The following is a 19,407-nucleotide window of genomic DNA, read 5'->3' on the forward strand; positions in this document are numbered from 1 at the left end:
TCTCTCGCTTTCCCCTCTTCCCTGCGCTCGGTTTCCCCTCCTCATCGTACTTGATTTCCCCTCTTCCCTGCATTCGGTTTCCCCTCTTCCACTCTCTCGGTTTCCCCTCTTCCTCTCTCTCGGTTTCCCCTCTTCCTCTCTCTCGGTTTCCCCTCTTCATCGCACTCGGTTTCCCCTCTTCCCCGCTCTCCGTTTCCCCTCTTCTTCGCTCTCGGTTTCCCCTCTTCCTCGCACTCGGTTTCCCCTCCTCATCGCACTCGGTTTCCCCTCTTCCCTGCTTTCGGTTTCCCCTCTTCCTCTCTCTCAGTTTCCCATCTTCCTCGCACTCGGTTTCCCCTCTTCCCCGCTCTCGGTCTCCCCTCTTCCCCGCCCTCGTGTTGCCCCTCTTCCTCTTCCTCGGTCACCCCTTTCCCCGCTCTCAGTCACGCCTCTTCCTCTCTCTCAGTTTCCCCTCTTCCTCGCACTCGGTTTCCCCTCTGCCCCACTCTCGGTTTCCCCTCCTCCTCGCACGCGGGTTCCCCTCTTCCTCGCACGCGGGTTCCCCTCTTCCTCACACTCTGTTTACCCTCATCCTCGCTCTCCATTTCCCCTCTTCCTCGCTCTTGGTTTCCCCTCTTCCTCACACTCGGTTTCCCCTCCTCATCGCACTCGGTTTCCCCTCTTCCTCACCCTCGGTCTCCCCTCTTCCTCGCTCTCGGTTGCCCCTCTTCTCCGCTCTCAGTTTCCCCTCTTCCCCGCTATCGGGCTCACCTCCTCCTCGCTCTCGGTGGCCCCTCTTCACCGCTCTCGATCTCCCCTCTTCCCCGCTCTCAGTTTTCCCTCTTCCTCGCACTCGGCTTCCCCTCTTCCCCACTGTCGGTTTCCCCTCCTCCTCGCACTCGGGTTCCGCTCTTCCTCGCACTCAGTTTCCCCTCCTCATTGCACTCAGTTTCCCCTCTTCCTCGCTCTCAGTTTCCCCTCTTCCTCGCACTCGATTTCCCCTCCTCATCGCACTTGGTATCCCCTCTTCCCTGCTCTCCGTTTCCCCTCTTCCTCGCTGTAGTTTTCCCCTCTTCCTCGCACTTGGTTTCCCCTCCTCATCGCACTCGGTTTCCCCTCTTCCCTGCTTTCAGTTTCCCCTCTTCCTCTCTCTCAGTTTCCCCTCTTCCCTGCGCTCGGTTTCCCCTCTTCATCGCTCTCGGTTTCCCCGCTTCCTCACTCTCGGTTTCCCCTCTTCCCCGCTCTCAGTTTCCTTTCTTCCTCGCTCTCGGTTTCTACTCATCCCCGCTCTTGGTTACCCCTCTTCCCCGCTATCGGTCTCCCCTCTTCCTCGCGCTCGGTTTCCCCTCTTCCTCGCTCACGGTTGCCCCTCTTCCTCACGCTCGGTTTCCCCGCTTCCTCACCCTCGGTTTCCCCTCTTCCTCTCTCGCTTTCCCCTCTTCCCTGCACTCGGTTTCCCCTCTTCATCGCTCTCGGTTTCCCCTCATCCCCGCTCTCAGTTTCCTCTCTTCCTCGCACTCGGTTTCCCCTCTTCCTCTCTCTCAGTTTCCCCTCATCCTCGCTCTAGGTTTCCCCTCTTCTTCTCTCTCGGTTTCCCCTCTTCCCCGCTCTCAGGTTCCCCTCTTCCTCTCTCTCGCTTTCCCCTCTTCCCTGCTCTCGGTTTCCCCTCTTCATCGCTCTCGGTTTCCCCTCTTCCCTGCTCTCGGTTTCCCCTCTTCCTCACACTCGGTTTCCCCTCCTCATCGCACTCGGTTTCCCCTCTTCCTCACCCTCGGTCTCCCCTCTTCCTCGCTCTCAGTAGCCCTTCTTCCCCGCTCTCAGCTTCCCCTCTTCCCCGCTATCGGGCTCACCTCCTCCTCGCTCTCGGTGGCCCCTCTTCACCGCTCTCGATCTCCCCTCTTCCTCGCTCTCAGTTTCCCCTCTTCCTCGCACTCGGCTTCCCCTCTTCCCCACTGTCGGTTTCCCCTCCTCCTCGCACTCGGGTTCCGCTCTTCCTCGCACTCAGTTTCCCCTCCTCATTGCACTCAGTTTCCCCTCTTCCTCGCACTCGATTTCCCCTCCTCATCGCACTTGGTATCCCCTCTTCCCTGCTCTCCATTTCCCCTCTTCCTCGCTGTAGTTTTCCCCTCTTCCTCGCACTCGGTTTCCCCTCCTCATCGCACTCGGTTTCCCCTCTTCCCTGCTTTCGGTTTCCCCTCTTCCTCTCTCTCGCTTTCCCCTCTTCCCCGCTCTCAGTTTCCTTTCTTCCTCGCTCTCGGTTTCCCCTCAACCCCGCTCTTGGTTACCCCTCTACCCCGCTATCGGTCTCCCCTCTTCCTCGTGCTCGGTTTCCCCTCTTCTTCGCTCACGGTTGCCCCTCTTCCTCATGCTCGGTCTCCCCTCTTCCTCGCGCTCGGTTTCCCCTCTTCCTTGCTCACGGTTGCCCCTCTTCCTCATGCTCGGTTTCCCCGCTTCCTGACCCTCGGTTTCCCCTCTTCCTCTCTCTCGCTTTCCCCTCTTCCCTGCACTCGGTTTCCCCTCCATCACTCTCGGTTTCCCCTCATCCCCGCTCTGTTTCCTCTCTTCCTCGCACTCGGTTTCCCCTCTTCCTCTCTCTCAGTTTCCCCTCATCCTCGCTCTAGGTTTCCCCTCTTCTTCTCTCTCGGTTTCCCCTCTTCCCCGCTCTCAGGTTCCCCTCTTCCTCTCTCTCGCTTTCCCCTCTTCCCTGCACTCGCTTTCCCCTCTTCATCGCTCTTGGTTTCCCCTCTTCCTCTCTCTCGCTTTCCCCTCTTCCCCGCTCGCAGTTTCCTTTCTTCCTCGCTCTCGGTTTCCCCTCATGCCCGCTCTTGGTTACCCCTCTTCCCCGCTATCGGTCTCCCCTCTTCCTCGCGCTCGGTTTCCCCTCTTCCTCGCTCACGGTTGCCCCTCTTTCCTGCTCACGGTCGCTCCTCTTCCTTGCTCTCAGTAGCCCCTCTTCCCCGCTCTCAGTTTCCCCTCTTCCCCGCTATCGGTCTCACCTCTTCCTCGCTCTCGGTGGCCCCTCTTCACCGCTCTCGATCTCCCCTCTTCCTCGCTCTCAGTTTCCCCTCTTCCTCGCACTCGGCTTCCCCTCTTCCCCGCTCTCAGTTTCCCCTCCTCCTCGCACTCGGGTTCCCCTCTTCCTCGCACTCAGTTTCCCCTCCTCATCGCACTCGGTTTCCCCTCTTCCTCGCTCTCAGTTTCCCCTCTTCCTCGCTCTCAGTTTCCCCTCTTCCTCGCTCTCGGTTTCCCCTCTTCCTCACGCTCGGTTTCCCCTTTTCCTCGCACTCAATTTCCCCTCCTCATCACACTCGGTTTCCCCGCTCTCCGTTTCCCCTCTTCCTCGCTCTCGGTTTCCCCTCTTCCTCGCTCACGGTTGCCCCTCTTCCTCGCGCTCGGTTTCCCCTCTTCCTCTCTCTCGCTTTCCCCTCTTCCCTGCTCTCGGTTTCCCCTCTTCATCGCACTCGGTTTCCCCTCTTCCCCGCTCTCCATTTCCCCCCTTCCTCGCTCTCGGTTTCCCCTCTTTCTTGCACTCAGCTTCCCCTCCTCTTCAGACTCGATTTCCCCTCTTCCCTGCATTCGGTTTCCCCTCTTCCTCTCTCTCAGTTTCCCCTCTTCCTCTCTCTCGGTTTCCCCTCTTCATCGCACTCGGTTTCCCCTCTTCCCCGCTCTCCATTTCCCCTCTTCCCCGCTCTCCATTTCCCCTCTTCCTCGCTCTTGGTTTTCCCTCTTCCTCGCACTCGGTTTCCCCTCTTCCCCACTCTCGGTTTCCCCTCCTCCTCGCACTCGGGTTCCCCGCTTCCTCGCACTCGGTTTACCCTCTTCCCCACTCTCCGTTTCCCCTCTTCCCCGCCCTCTTGTTGCCCCTCTTCCTCTTCCTCAGTCACCCCTTTCCCCGCTCTCAGTCGCCCCTCTTCCACCCTCTCAGTTTCCCCTCCTCCACGCTCTCGATTTCCACACTTCCTCACTCTCAGTTTCCCCTCTTCCTCACGCTCGGCTTCCCCTCTTCCTCGCTCACGGTTGCGCCTCTTCCTCACGCTCGTTTTCCCCGCTTCCTCACCCTCGGTCTCCCCTCTTCCCCGCTATCGGGCTCACCTCTTCCTCGCACTCGGTTTCCCCTCCTCATCGCACTCCGTTTCCCCTCTTCCTCGCTCTCAGTCACCCCTCTTCCTCCCTCTCGGTCTCCCCTCTTCCCCGCTCTCGGTTGCCCCTCTTCCTCTTCCTCGGTCGCCCCTTTCCCCGCTCTCAGTTGCCCCTCCTCCTCGCACTCAGCTTCCCCTCTTCTCCGCACTTGGTTTCCCCTCTTTCTCGCTCTCAGTTTCCCCTCTTCCTCACTCTCGGTTTCCCCTCTTCCTCGCACTCGGTTTCCCCTCTTCCTCGCTCTCGGTCTCCCCTCTTCCCCACTCTCGGTTGTTCCTCTTCCTCGGTCGCCCCTTTCCCCGCTCTCAGTTGCCCCTCTTCCTCCCTCTCAGTTTCCCCTCTTCCGCGCTCTCTATTTCCACATTCCCTCACTCTCAGTTTCCCCTCTTCCTCGCGCTCAGTTTCCCCTCTTGCTCGCTCACGGTTGCCCCTCTTTCCCGCTCACGGTCGCTCCTCTTCCTCGCTCTCGGTAGCCCCTCTTCCCCGCTCTCAGTTTCCCCTCTTCCCCGCTATCGGGCTCACCTCCTCCTCGCTCTCGAATCAAATCAACTTTTATTGTCATTGTTAGTGCACAAGTGCAGTACAACGAAATGTAGGCTTGCGGCTCCCGAGAGTGTACAATTTGGATTAGGACACTTAAACATTTCAACATACATTTGTACATATATATTAGCATAAATATGACCATAATAAAGTGCATCAGCAGATGTGCAGGCTTTAGTGTTTATTTGTGGAGTTCAGTAGGATGACAGCCCTGGGAAAGAAGCTGTTCCTAAATCTGGTCGTACGGGTGAGAATGCATCTGTAGCGTCTTCCAGATGGTAGGAGGGCGAACAGACAGTGGCTGGGGTGGGTAGGGTCTTTGATGATGGACCGTGCCCTCCGTAGGCAGCGTTTCTGATATATATGTTCTATGGTCGGTAGCCGGGTGCCGGTAATGCGTTGGATAGTTTTGACTACCCGCTGCAGGGCTTTCCGGTCAGGGGAGCTACAGCTCTTCGCCGCTCTCGATCTCCCCTCTTCCCCGCTCTCGGTTTCCCCTCCTCATCGCACTCGGTATCCCCTCTTCCCTGCTCTCCGTTTCCCCTCTTCCTCGCTCTCGGTTTCCCCTCTTCCTCGCACTCAGGTTCCCCTCTTCCTCGCTCTCAGTTTCCCCTCTTCCTCGCTCTCAGTTTCCCCTCTTCCTCGCTCTCAGTTTCCCCTCCTCATCGCACTCGGTATCCCCTCTTCCCTGCTCTCTGTTTCCCCTCTTCCTCGCTCTCGGTTTCCCCTCTTCCTCACACTCGGTTTCCCCTCCTCATTGCACTCGGTTTCCCCTCTTCCTCTCTCTCGGTTTACCCTCTTCCTCTCTCTCGGCTTCCCCTCGTCATCGCACTCGGTTTCCCCTCCTCCTCGCACTCGGGTGCCCCTCTTCCTCGCACTCTGTTTACCCTCCTCCCCGCTCTCCGTTTCCCCTCTTCCTCGCTCTCGGTTTCCCCTCTTCCTCACAAACGGTTTCCCCTCCTCATCGCACTCGGTTTCCCCTCTTCTTCTCTCTCGGGTTCCCCTCTTCCTCGCTCTCGGTTTCCCCTCTTCCGCGCTTTCGGTTTCCCCTCTTCCTCTCTCTCGGTTTCCCCTCTTCCCAGCTCTCGGTTTCCCCTCTTCCTCTCTCTCGGTTTCCCCTCTTCCCAGCTCTCGGTTTACCCGCTTCCTCGCTCTCGGTTTCCCCTCCTCCTTGCTCTCCGTTTCCCCTCTTCCTCGCTCTCGGTTTCCCCTCTTCCTCGCACTCGGATTCCCCTCCTCATAACACTCGGTTTCCCCTCTTCCTCTCTCTCAGTATCCCCTCTTCCTCGCTCTCGGTTTTCCCTCTTCCTCTCTCTTGGTTTCCCCTCTTCCTAGCACTCAGTTTCCCCTCCTCCTCGCACTCGGTTTCCCCTCTTCCTCGCTCTCAGTTTCCCCTCTTCCTCGCTCTCGGTTTCCCCTCTTCCTCGCTCTCGGTTTCCCCTCTTCCTCGCTCTCGGTTTCCCCTCTTCCTCACTCTCGGTTTCCCCTCTTCCCCGCTTTCGGTTTCCCCTCTTCCTCTCTCTTGGTTTCCCCTCTTCCCAGCTCTCGGTTTCCCCTCTTCATCTCTCTCGGTTTCCCCTCTTCCCAGCTCTCGGTTTCCCCTCTTCCTCTCTCTCGGTTTCCCCTCTTCCTCGCTCCCGGTTTCCCCTCTTCCTCACTCTCGGTTTCCCCTCTTCCCCGCTTTCGGTTTCCCCTCTTCCTCTCTCTCGGTTTCCCCTCTTCACCGCTCTCGGTTTCCCCTCTTCCTCTCTCTTGGTTTCCCCTCTTCATCGCTCCCGGTTTCCCATCCTCCTCTCTCTCGGTCTCCCCTCTTCCTCGTTCTCAGTTTCCCCTCTTCCTCTCTCTCGGTTGCCCCTCTTCCTCTTCCTCGGTCGCCCCCTTCTCCGCTCTCAGTCGCCACTATTCCTCCCTCTCAGTTTCCCCTCTTCAGCGCTCTCGATTTCTAGTCTTCCTCACTCTCAGTTTCCCCTCTTCCTCGTGCTCGGTTTCCCCTCTTCCTCGCTCACAGTTGCCCGTCTTCCTCACGCTCGGTTTCCCCGCTTCCTCGCCCTCGGTTTCCTCTCTTCCTCGCTCTCATTTTCCCCTCTTCCCCACACTCGGTTTCCCCTCTTCCCCATTCTCAGTTTCCCCTCTTCCTCGCTCTCGGTCGCCCCTCTAACCTGCTCTCGGATACCCCTCTTCCTCGCTCTCGGATTCCCCTCTTCCTCGTTCTCGGTTTCCCCTCTTCCTCCCTCACGGTTTCCCCCCTTCCTCGCTCTCAGTTTCCCCTCTTCCTCGCTCTCAGTTTCCCCTCTTCCTTGCTCTCGGTTTCCCCTCCTCATCGCACTCGGTATCCCCTCTTCCCTGCTCTCTGTTTCCCCTCTTCCTCGCTCTCGGTTTCCCCTCTTCCTCACACTCGGTTTCCCCTCCTCATTGCACTCGGTTTCCCCTCTTCCCTGCTTTCGGTTTCCCCTCTTCCTCTCTCTCGGTTTACCCTCTTCCTCTCTCTCGGCTTCCCCTCGTCATCGCACTCGGTTTCCCCTCCTCCTCGCACTCGGGTTCCCCTCTTCCTCGCACTCTGTTTACCCTCCTCCCCGCTCTCCGTTTCCCCTCTTCCTCGCTCTCGGTTTCCCCTCTTCCTCACAAACGGTTTCCCCTCCTCATCGCACTCGGTTTCCCCTCTTCTTCTCTCTCGGGTTCCCCTCTTCCTCGCTCTCGGTTTCCCCTCTTCCGCGCTTTCGGTTTCCCCTCTTCCTCTCTCTCGGTTTCCCCTCTTCCCAGCTCTCGGTTTCCCCTCTTCCTCTCTCTCGGTTTCCCCTCTTCCCAGCTCTCGGTTTACCCGCTTCCTCGCTCTCGGTTTCCCCTCCTCCTCGCTCTCCGTTTCCCCTCTTCCTCGCTCTCGGTTTCCCCTCTTCCTCGCACTCGGATTCCCCTCCTCATAACACTCAGTTTCCCCTCTTCCTCTCTCTCAGTATCCCCTCTTCCTCGCTCTCGGTTTTCCCTCTTCCTCTCTCTTGGTTTCCCCTCTTCCTAGCACTCAGTTTCCCCTCCTCCTCGCACTCGGTTTCCCCTCTTCCTCGCTCTCAGTTTCCCCTCTTCCTCGCTCTCGGTTTCCCCTCTTCCTCGCTCTCAGTTTCCCCTCTTCCTCACTCTCGGTTTCCCCTCTTCCCCGCTTTCGGTTTCCCCTCTTCCTCTCTCTTGGTTTCCCCTCTTCCCAGCTCTCGGTTTCCCCTCTTCCTCTCTCTCGGTTTCCCCTCTTCCCAGCTCTCGGTTTCCCCTCTTCCTCTCTCTCGGTTTCCCCTCTTCATCGCTCCCGGTTTCCCCTCCTCCTCGCTCTCGGTCTCCCCTCTTCCTCGCTCCCGGTTTCCCCTCTTCCTCACTCTCGGTTTCCCCTCTTCCCCGCTTTCGGTTTACCCTCTTCCTCTCTCTCGGTTTCCCCTCTTCACCGCTCTCGGATTCCCCTCTTCCTCTCTCTCGGTTTCCCCTCTTCATCGCTCCCGGTTTCCCATCCTCCTCTCTCTCGGTCTCCCCTCTTCCTCGTTCTCAGTTTCCCCTCTTCCTCTCTCTCGGTTGCCCCTCTTCCTCTTCCTCGGTCGCCCCCTTCTCCGCTCTCAGTCGCCACTATTCCTCCCTCTCAGTTTCCCCTCTTCAGCGCTCTCGATTTCTAGTCTTCCTCACTCTCAGTTTCCCCTCTTCCTCGTGCTCGGTTTCCCCTCTTCCTCGCTCACAGTTGCCCGTCTTCCTCACGCTCGGTTTCCCCGCTTCCTCGCCCTCGGTTTCCTCACTTCCTCGCTCTCGTTTTCCCCTCTTCCCCACACTCGGTTTCCCCTCTTCCCCATTCTCAGTTTCCCCTCTTCCTCGCTCTCGGTCGCCCCTCTAACCTGCTCTCGGATACCCCTCTTCCTCGCTCTCGGATTCCCCTCTTCCTCGTTCTCGGTTTCCCCTCTTCCTCCCTCACGGTTTCCCCCCTTCCTCGCTCTCAGTTACCCCTCTTCCTCACTCGGTTTCCCCACTTCCTCTCTCTTGGATTGCCCTCTTCCCTGCTCTCGGTCTCCCCTCTTCCTCGCTCTCGGTCTCCACTCTTCCTCGCTCTCGGTCTCCACTCTAACCCGCTCTCGATTTCCCCTCCTCCTCGCTGTGAGATTCCCCTCTTCCTCACCCCCGGTTTCCCATCATCCTCGCTCCCGGTTACCCCCGTTCCTCGCTCTCGGTCTCCCCTCTTCCTCGATCTCAGGTTCCCCTCTTCCTCGCACTCGGTTTCCCCTCTTCCCCGCTCTCGGTTTCCCTTCCTCCTCGCACTCGGGTTCCCCTCTTCCTCACACTCGGTTTCCCCTCTTCCACGCTCTCCGTTTCCCCTCTCCCTCGCATGCGGTTTCCCCTCCTCATCGCAGTCGGTTTACTCTCTTCCTCGCTCTCGGTTTCCCCTCTTCCTCGCTCTCGGTTTCCCCTCTACCTAGCTCTCGGTTTCCCCTCTACCTCGCTCTCGGTTTCCCCGCTTCCCCGCTCTCGGTTTCCAGTCTTCCCTGCTCTCGGTCTCCCCTCTACCTCGCTCTCAGTCGCCCCACTTCCCTGCGCTCAGTTTCCCCTCTTCCTAGCTCTCCGTCTCCGCTCTTCCCCGCTCTCGGTCTCCCCTCTTCCTTTCTCTCAGTTTCCCCTCATCCTCGCTCTCGGTTTCCCCTCTTCCCAGCCCTCGGTTTCCCCTCTTCCTCTCTCTCGCTTTCCCCTCTTCCCTGCTCTCTGTTTCCCCTCTTCATCGCTCTCGGTTTCACCTCTTCCTCTCTCTCGCTTTCCCCTCTTCCCCGCTCTCAGTTTCCTCTCTTCCTCGCTCTCGGTTTTCCCTCATCCCCGCTCTTGGTTACCCCTCTTCCCCGCTCTCGGTTGCCCCTCTTCCTCTTCCTCGGTCGCCGCTTTCCCCGCTCTCAGTTGCCCTTCTGCCTCCCTCTCAGTTTTCCCTCTTCCGCGCTCTCTATTTCCACTTTTCCTCACTCTCAGTTTCCCCTCTTCCTCGCACTCGGTTTCCCCTCTTCCTCGCTCACGGTTGCCCCTCTTTCCCGCTCACGGTCGCTCCTCTTCCTCGCTCTCAGTAGCCCCTCTTCCCCGCTCTCAGTTTCCCCTCTTCCCCGCTCTCGATCTCCCCTCTTCCCCGCTCTCGGATTCCCCTCTTCCTCGCTCTCAGTTTCCCCTCTTCCTCGCACTCGGCTTCCCCTCTTCCCCGCTCTCGGTTTCCCCTCCTCCTCGCACTCGGGTTCCCCTCTTCCTCGCACTCAGTTTCTCCTCTTCCTCGCTCTCGGTTTCCCCTCTTCCTCGCTCTCAGTTTCCCCTCTTCCTCGCTCTCTGTTTCCCCTCTTCCTCGCTCTCGGTTTCCCCTCTTCCTCACGCTCGGTTTCCCCTTTTCCTCGCACTCGATTTCCCCTCCTCATCGCACTCGGTTTCCCCGCTCTCCGTTTCCCCTCTTCCTCGCTCACGGTTGCCCCTCTTCCTCGCGCTCGGTTTCCCCTCTTCCTCTCTCTCGCTTTCCCCTCTTCCCTGCTCTCGGTTTCCCCTCTTCATCGCTCTCGGTTTCCCCTCGTCCCCGCTCTCAGTTTCCTCTCTTCCTCGCACTCGGTTTCCCCTCTTCCCCGCTCTCCATTTCCCCCCTTCCTCGCTCTCCTTCGCACCTCTTTGCCGCTCTCGATTTCCCCTCTTCCCTGCTCTCGGTCTCCCCTCTTCCCCGCCCTCATGTTGCCCCTCTTCCTCGGTCGCCCCTTTCCCCGCTCTCAGTCGCCCCTCTTCCTCCCTCTCAGTTGCCCCTCTTCCACGCTTTCGGTTTCCCCTCTTCCTCGCTCACGGTTGCCCCTCTTCCTCGCGCTCAGTTTCCCCTCTTCCTCTCTCTCGCTTTCCCCTCTTCCCTGCGCTCGGTTTCCCCTCCTCATCGTACTTGATTTCCCCTCTTCCCTGCATTCGGTTTCCCCTCTTCCACTCTCTCGGTTTCCCCTCTTCCTCTCTCTCGGTTTCCCCTCTTCCTCTCTCTCGGTTTCCCCTCTTCATCGCACTCGGTTTCCCCTCTTCCCCGCTCTCCGTTTCCCCTCTTCTTCGCTCTCGGTTTCCCCTCTTCCTCGCACTCGGTTTCCCCTCCTCATCGCACTCGGTTTCCCCTCTTCCCTGCTTTCGGTTTCCCCTCTTCCTCTCTCTCAGTTTCCCATCTTCCTCGCACTCGGTTTCCCCTCTTCCCCGCTCTCGGTCTCCCCTCTTCCCCGCCCTCGTGTTGCCCCTCTTCCTCTTCCTCGGTCACCCCTTTCCCCGCTCTCAGTCACGCCTCTTCCTCTCTCTCAGTTTCCCCTCTTCCTCGCACTCGGTTTCCCCTCTGCCCCACTCTCGGTTTCCCCTCCTCCTCGCACGCGGGTTCCCCTCTTCCTCGCACGCGGGTTCCCCTCTTCCTCACACTCTGTTTACCCTCATCCTCGCTCTCCATTTCCCCTCTTCCTCGCTCTTGGTTTCCCCTCTTCCTCACACTCGGTTTCCCCTCCTCATCGCACTCGGTTTCCCCTCTTCCTCACCCTCGGTCTCCCCTCTTCCTCGCTCTCGGTTGCCCCTCTTCTCCGCTCTCAGTTTCCCCTCTTCCCCGCTATCGGGCTCACCTCCTCCTCGCTCTCGGTGGCCCCTCTTCACCGCTCTCGATCTCCCCTCTTCCCCGCTCTCAGTTTTCCCTCTTCCTCGCACTCGGCTTCCCCTCTTCCCCACTGTCGGTTTCCCCTCCTCCTCGCACTCGGGTTCCGCTCTTCCTCGCACTCAGTTTCCCCTCCTCATTGCACTCAGTTTCCCCTCTTCCTCGCTCTCAGTTTCCCCTCTTCCTCGCACTCGATTTCCCCTCCTCATCGCACTTGGTATCCCCTCTTCCCTGCTCTCCGTTTCCCCTCTTCCTCGCTGTAGTTTTCCCCTCTTCCTCGCACTTGGTTTCCCCTCCTCATCGCACTCGGTTTCCCCTCTTCCCTGCTTTCAGTTTCCCCTCTTCCTCTCTCTCAGTTTCCCCTCTTCCCTGCGCTCGGTTTCCCCTCTTCATCGCTCTCGGTTTCCCCGCTTCCTCACTCTCGGTTTCCCCTCTTCCCCGCTCTCAGTTTCCTTTCTTCCTCGCTCTCGGTTTCTACTCATCCCCGCTCTTGGTTACCCCTCTTCCCCGCTATCGGTCTCCCCTCTTCCTCGCGCTCGGTTTCCCCTCTTCCTCGCTCACGGTTGCCCCTCTTCCTCACGCTCGGTTTCCCCGCTTCCTCACCCTCGGTTTCCCCTCTTCCTCTCTCGCTTTCCCCTCTTCCCTGCACTCGGTTTCCCCTCTTCATCGCTCTCGGTTTCCCCTCATCCCCGCTCTCAGTTTCCTCTCTTCCTCGCACTCGGTTTCCCCTCTTCCTCTCTCTCAGTTTCCCCTCATCCTCGCTCTAGGTTTCCCCTCTTCTTCTCTCTCGGTTTCCCCTCTTCCCCGCTCTCAGGTTCCCCTCTTCCTCTCTCTCGCTTTCCCCTCTTCCCTGCTCTCGGTTTCCCCTCTTCATCGCTCTCGGTTTCCCCTCTTCCCTGCTCTCGGTTTCCCCTCTTCCTCACACTCGGTTTCCCCTCCTCATCGCACTCGGTTTCCCCTCTTCCTCACCCTCGGTCTCCCCTCTTCCTCGCTCTCAGTAGCCCTTCTTCCCCGCTCTCAGCTTCCCCTCTTCCCCGCTATCGGGCTCACCTCCTCCTCGCTCTCGGTGGCCCCTCTTCACCGCTCTCGATCTCCCCTCTTCCTCGCTCTCAGTTTCCCCTCTTCCTCGCACTCGGCTTCCCCTCTTCCCCACTGTCGGTTTCCCCTCCTCCTCGCACTCGGGTTCCGCTCTTCCTCGCACTCAGTTTCCCCTCCTCATTGCACTCAGTTTCCCCTCTTCCTCGCACTCGATTTCCCCTCCTCATCGCACTTGGTATCCCCTCTTCCCTGCTCTCCATTTCCCCTCTTCCTCGCTGTAGTTTTCCCCTCTTCCTCGCACTCGGTTTCCCCTCCTCATCGCACTCGGTTTCCCCTCTTCCCTGCTTTCGGTTTCCCCTCTTCCTCTCTCTCGCTTTCCCCTCTTCCCCGCTCTCAGTTTCCTTTCTTCCTCGCTCTCGGTTTCCCCTCAACCCCGCTCTTGGTTACCCCTCTACCCCGCTATCGGTCTCCCCTCTTCCTCGTGCTCGGTTTCCCCTCTTCTTCGCTCACGGTTGCCCCTCTTCCTCATGCTCGGTCTCCCCTCTTCCTCGCGCTCGGTTTCCCCTCTTCCTTGCTCACGGTTGCCCCTCTTCCTCATGCTCGGTTTCCCCGCTTCCTGACCCTCGGTTTCCCCTCTTCCTCTCTCTCGCTTTCCCCTCTTCCCTGCACTCGGTTTCCCCTCCATCACTCTCGGTTTCCCCTCATCCCCGCTCTGTTTCCTCTCTTCCTCGCACTCGGTTTCCCCTCTTCCTCTCTCTCAGTTTCCCCTCATCCTCGCTCTAGGTTTCCCCTCTTCTTCTCTCTCGGTTTCCCCTCTTCCCCGCTCTCAGGTTCCCCTCTTCCCTGCACTCGCTTTCCCCTCTTCATCGCTCTTGGTTTCCCCTCTTCCTCTCTCTCGCTTTCCCCTCTTCCCCGCTCGCAGTTTCCTTTCTTCCTCGCTCTCGGTTTCCCCTCATGCCCGCTCTTGGTTACCCCTCTTCCCCGCTATCGGTCTCCCCTCTTCCTCGCGCTCGGTTTCCCCTCTTCCTCGCTCACGGTTGCCCCTCTTTCCTGCTCACGGTCGCTCCTCTTCCTTGCTCTCAGTAGCCCCTCTTCCCCGCTCTCAGTTTCCCCTCTTCCCCGCTATCGGTCTCACCTCTTCCTCGCTCTCGGTGGCCCCTCTTCACCGCTCTCGATCTCCCCTCTTCCTCGCTCTCAGTTTCCCCTCTTCCTCGCACTCGGCTTCCCCTCTTCCCCGCTCTCAGTTTCCCCTCCTCCTCGCACTCGGGTTCCCCTCTTCCTCGCACTCAGTTTCCCCTCCTCATCGCACTCGGTTTCCCCTCTTCCTCGCTCTCAGTTTCCCCTCTTCCTCGCTCTCGGTTTCCCCTCTTCCTCGCTCACGGTTGCCCCTCTTCCTCGCGCTCGGTTTCCCCTCTTCCTCTCTCTCGCTTTCCCCTCTTCCCTGCTCTCGGTTTCCCCTCTTCATCGCACTCGGTTTCCCCTCTTCCCCGCTCTCCATTTCCCCCCTTCCTCGCTCTCGGTTTCCCCTCTTTCTTGCACTCAGCTTCCCCTCCTCTTCAGACTCGATTTCCCCTCTTCCCTGCATTCGGTTTCCCCTCTTCCTCTCTCTCAGTTTCCCCTCTTCCTCTCTCTCGGTTTCCCCTCTTCATCGCACTCGGTTTCCCCTCTTCCCCGCTCTCCATTTCCCCTCTTCCCCGCTCTCCATTTCCCCTCTTCCTCGCTCTTGGTTTTCCCTCTTCCTCGCACTCGGTTTCCCCTCTTCCCCACTCTCGGTTTCCCCTCCTCCTCGCACTCGGGTTCCCCGCTTCCTCGCACTCGGTTTACCCTCTTCCCCACTCTCCGTTTCCCCTCTTCCCCGCCCTCTTGTTGCCCCTCTTCCTCTTCCTCAGTCACCCCTTTCCCCGCTCTCAGTCGCCCCTCTTCCACCCTCTCAGTTTCCCCTCCTCCACGCTCTCGATTTCCACACTTCCTCACTCTCAGTTTCCCCTCTTCCTCACGCTCGGCTTCCCCTCTTCCTCGCTCACGGTTGCGCCTCTTCCTCACGCTCGTTTTCCCCGCTTCCTCACCCTCGGTCTCCCCTCTTCCCCGCTATCGGGCTCACCTCTTCCTCGCACTCGGTTTCCCCTCCTCATCGCACTCCGTTTCCCCTCTTCCTCGCTCTCAGTCACCCCTCTTCCTCCCTCTCGGTCTCCCCTCTTCCCCGCTCTCGGTTGCCCCTCTTCCTCTTCCTCGGTCGCCCCTTTCCCCGCTCTCAGTTGCCCCTCCTCCTCGCACTCAGCTTCCCCTCTTCTCCGCACTTGGTTTCCCCTCTTTCTCGCTCTCAGTTTCCCCTCTTCCTCACTCTCGGTTTCCCCTCTTCCTCGCACTCGGTTTCCCCTCTTCCTCGCTCTCAGTTTCCCCTCTTCCTCACTCTCGGTTTCCCCTCTTCCCCGCATTCGGTATCCCATCTTCCTCTCTCTCGGATTCCCCTCTTCCCCGCTCTCGGTTTCCCCTCTTCCCCGCTCTCGGTTTCCCCTCTTCCTCTCTCTCGGTTTCCCCTCTTCATCGCTCCCGGTTTCCCCTCTTCCTCGCTCCCGGTTTCCCCTCTTCCTCGCACTCGGTTTCCCCTCTTCCTCGCACTCGGTTTCCCCTCTTCCCCGCATTCGGTTTCCCCCCTTCCTCGCTCTTGGTTTACCCTCTTCCACACTCTCGGTTTCCCCTCTTCCCCGCTTTCGGTTTCCCCTCTTCCTCTCTCTCGGTTTCCCCTCTTCCCCGCTCTTAGTTTCCTCGCTTCCTCGCTCTCGGTTTCCCCTCATCCCCGCTCTTGTTTACCCCTCTTCCCCGCTATCGGTCTCCCCTCTTCCTCGCTCTCGGTCGCCCCTCTTCCTCGCTCTCGGTCGCCCCTCTTCCCCGCCCTCGTGTTGCCCCTCTTCCTCTTCCTCGGTCGCCCCTTTCCCCGCTCTCAGTCACCCCTCTTCCTCCCTCTCAGTTTCCCCTCTGCCACGCTCTCGATTTCCACTCTTCAATCTCAGTTTCCCCTCTTCCTCGCGCTCAGTTTCCCCTCTTCCTCGCTCACGGTTGCCCCTCTTCCTCGCGCTTGGTTTCCCCGCTTCCTCACCCTCCGTTTCCCCTCTTCCTCGCTCTCAGTTTCCCCTCTACCTCGCTCTTGGTTACCCCTCTTCCCCGCTATCGGTCTCCCCTCCTCCTCGCTCTCGGTCGCCCCTCTTCCACACTCTCGGTTTCCCCTCTTCCCCGCTTTCGGTTTCCCCTCTTCCTCTCTCTCGGTTTCCCCTCTTCCCCGCTCTCGGTTTCCCCTCTTCCTCTCTCTCGGTTTCCCCTCTTCCTCTCTCTCGGTTTCCCCTCTTCATCGCTCCCTGTTTCCCCTCTTCCTCACACTCAGTTTCCCCTCTTCCCCGCTCTCGGTTTCCCCTCCTCCTCGCTCTCGGCTTCCCCTCTTCCCCGCTCTCTGTTTCCCCTCTTCCTCACACACGGTTTCCCCTCTTCCTCGCTCACGGTTGCCCCTCTTCCTCGCTCTCGGTTTCCCCGCTTCCTCGCTCTCGGTTTCCCCGCTTCCTCACCCTCGGTTTCCCCTCTTCCTCGCTCTCGTTTTCCCCTCTTCCCTGCTCTCAGTTTGCCTCTTCACCGTTCTCGGTTTCCCCTCTTCCTCGCTCTCAGTCACCTCTCTAACCCGCTGTCAGTTTCCCCTCTTCCTCGCTCTCGGTTTCCCCTCCTCATCACACTCGGTTTCCCCTCTTCCTCACTCTCAGTTTCCCCTCTTCCTCGGGGCCATTACGCTAAAGTCGCTCTGATGAGCAGGCTGATCAAGACATTGCGTTCCCGACCTGACTCAGAAGGAAAACATTCCGACCAATGTCTTCAAGGTGAGGAACACCAGATGCCAAATCATCAAATAAGAAGCCAGACCATAAGTCACGCACTAATCGCTGTTTATTGGATACAAATCACAACTTAAAATTGGGTACACAATCGCTTAATACACATGCATAAATGTTAGCGAGCGACCTAGCCGTTGACTAGCAAGTTATTAATGAATTGAGTTACTTCACAAAACGAGCAGCAAAGAGTAGTACACAAGCAATTCAGTGTATCATTGTAAACCAGCGCTAATGGATGCTGAGTATTAGCAATTGCAGTGACCAGAGCTTGGGGTTATAAATTGGTGAGTAAGTCCTTAGATAGTTGACACATTAACAGCTTTGAATAGCCAGTCTATCAACTGACTCAACTCCACGTGATTAACAATGTGATTAACAACTTTCAGTGCTTACACGACCTCATCCTCACGAGTGGCGTGGTTGGGTCAATCTCCTTCATTCCCTAGGATGTAGGTGTCAGCTACTGGAGTGTTGAGCTGATGAAACCCTTTGTGGGCAAGTTATCAGTTTCACTTGGATCTTCGGTTCCGATTGAACCCACCTTGCACGCGAGTGACAATATCGGAGCTGTTTTCCCTCTCACCTTTCTCGATCTCAGACTACTTGCAATTAAGTGACACTCCTAGCTCTGCCTGTAACAAGCTAGTGTAGCCACAATTTAGCTCCTGACCTCTAACACTCTCTGTCTTTAAAAATACCTTGCACTGGTAATTATATCTCTTACATCTTAGCTACAAGGACAAGTTGGAGAAGCTGGATTTGTTTTCATTAGAGCAAAGGAGGTTGAGGGGTGATTTGATAGAGGTGTACAAGATTATGACAGGTTTGGATAGGCTAGACGGGGAAAGGCTGTTCCCACTAGTTGATGGTACAAGGACTAGGGGACACAGATTTAAGGTTTTGGGCAAGAGATACCGGGGGGATGTGAGGAAAAACATTTTTACGCAGCGAGTGGTGAGAACCTGGAACTTGCTGCCGATAGAAGTGATGGAAGCGGAGACACTCAATGTTTTCAAGGGGAGACTGGATAAGCACTTGAGGGAAATAAACTTGCAGGGCTACGGGGATAGAGCAGGGGTATGGAACTGACTGGATTGCTCTACAAAGAGCCGGCACAGACTCAATGGGCCGAATGGCCTCCTTCTGTGCCGTTATGACTCTATGGGGGAAAAATTCGGTTGCTTTGCACCTCCTGTTAGCGCCCTAAGCAACTAGCACCCGGGCACGGTACCACCAATGCCTCCCATGAAATTCAGCAGGAAGATAGCGGCAGCGGTAACCATGCGCAGCGCCCCCGCTGCGATCTTCGGTAGCGCCCCCTGACTTACTGCCGGACGTTATGTCCAATGGGGTCAGGGGGGCCTACCTGCGGCCGGGGCGGCGCTATTTAAAGGCGAGGTGCCGGGTGGCCATTTTTGTTGCTGGCGGCCTGCCAGCACCTGCCTCCGCTCCCGCCCCTGGCCTCCTTACTCGCCCCTCCGCGTGGCGCTGTGGCACGTAGCGCCCCGGCGAAGTTAGCACCCCAAAAGGGGTGCGACTCAATTTTTCGCCCTATGACTCTATGGCATCTGTTCGGTAAAGGTTCTTACAGAATAGAGGAAATCAAATCTTTTTCTGATTAACAAAGAGAGATTAAGAAAGAATGCTGCCACTCCCAACACAAAGAAAAACTCTGCTCCTGAGTGACCCATGGATCTCCAGACTGATCAGCTCCACTTTTACAACCACCCACACCCACCCCACCCAGCCTTATTTTTAACAAAGGGATTCACACAAAAGAGGGGTCATGACCTATTTATGACTCACTAAATGCTTCTTTAGCAAATGTTGGTGTTCAGAGAGATTTGGGTGTCCCTGTACACAAATCACAGAAAGTTAACATGCGGGTACAGCAAGCAATTAGGGTGGCAAATGGTATGTTCGCCTTTATTGCAAGGAGGTTGAAGTATAAGAGTGAGGAAGTCTTGCTGCAATTATACAGTCATGATGTGGAGATGCCGGTGTTGGACTGGGGTGGACAAATGTAAGAAGTCACACAACACCAGGTTATAGTCCAACAGCTTTATTTGAAATCACAAGCTTTCGGAGCACTGCTCCTTCGTCAGGTGAAGTGAAGAGTTGCATATAAGCACAGCATATATAGTCAGAGAATACTGCCAGATGATTACAGGTAATCTTTCTAACTGCCCTTTATCACACCTCGGCAGAGAGATAATCACAGCAATCAAAGGTGTGAATGGTGTCCAAACAGGTCAGTCAGGAAAACATTACATCAAAGAACAATGAGGTGGGGTCACAAGGGGTCAAATGTTGCAGATGCTGGGGTCTGTATGAAAAACAAAAAACAAAAAAAATTTTTTTTGCTTGAAATCACAGCAGGTCCGGCCACATCTGTGTAGAGAGAACACGCCAACGACGACTCAAGTCTGGATGACTCTACGTCAGGTGGGGATATATGTAGCGTGACATGAACCCAAGATCCCGGTTGAGGCCGTCCTCATGAGTGCGGAACTTGGCTATCAGTTTCTGCTCGACGATTTTGCGTTGTCGTGTGTCTCGAAGGCCGCCTTGAAGAATGCTTACCCGAAGATCAGAGGCTGAATGTCCTTGACTGCTGAAGTGTTCCCCGACTGAGAGGGAACACTCCTGCCTGGCGATTGTTGTGCGGTGTCCGTTCATCCGTTGTCGCAGTGTCTGCATGGTTTCGCCAATGTACCATGCTCCGGGGCATCCTTTCCTGCAACACAGAAACTGATAGCCAAGTTCCGCACTCATATGCAACTCTTCACTTCACCTGACGAAGGAGCAGCGCTCCGAAAGCTTGTGATTTCAAATAAAACTGTTGGACTATAACCTGGTGTTGTGTGACTTCCTACATTTGGAATTTAGAAGAATGAGAGGTGATCTCATTGAAATGTATAAAATTCTTAGAGGGCTTGACAGGGTAGATGCTGAGAGACTGTTTTCCCCCTGGCTGGAGAGTCTAGAACCAAGGGGCATAGTCTCAGGATAAGGGGTCGGCCATTTAGGACTGAGATAAGGAGAAATTTCTTCACTAAGAGGGCTGTGAATCTTTGGAACTCTCTGCCCCAGAGGGCTGTGGAGGCTCAGTCGATGAGTATATTCAAGACTGGGATCGATAGTTGTTTGGGCAATAAGGGAATCAAGGGTTATGGAGATAGGGCGAGAAAGTGGAGTTGGTCTAAAAGT

The 19,407-nt window shown here is 57.4% G+C and overlaps 1 long non-coding RNA gene across 1 annotated transcript; it reads left to right on the plus strand.

Annotated features, from left to right (window-relative positions):
* The first annotated feature begins 16,083 nt into the window (after positions 1-16,083).
* LOC147113693 (uncharacterized) lies at positions 16,084-19,050 on the plus strand. Its single transcript, XR_015079145.1, has 2 exons — positions 16,084-16,182; positions 18,574-19,050. It is a non-coding gene; the product is annotated as an uncharacterized LOC147113693 (long non-coding RNA).
* Positions 19,051-19,407: the final 357 nt, after the last annotated feature.

The sequence above is a fragment of the Somniosus microcephalus genome, chromosome 8 (assembly GCF_052327205.1).
Source record: "Somniosus microcephalus isolate GS21.2 chromosome 8, FLI_Smic_1.0, whole genome shotgun sequence".
NCBI lineage: Eukaryota > Metazoa > Chordata > Chondrichthyes > Squaliformes > Somniosidae > Somniosus > Somniosus microcephalus.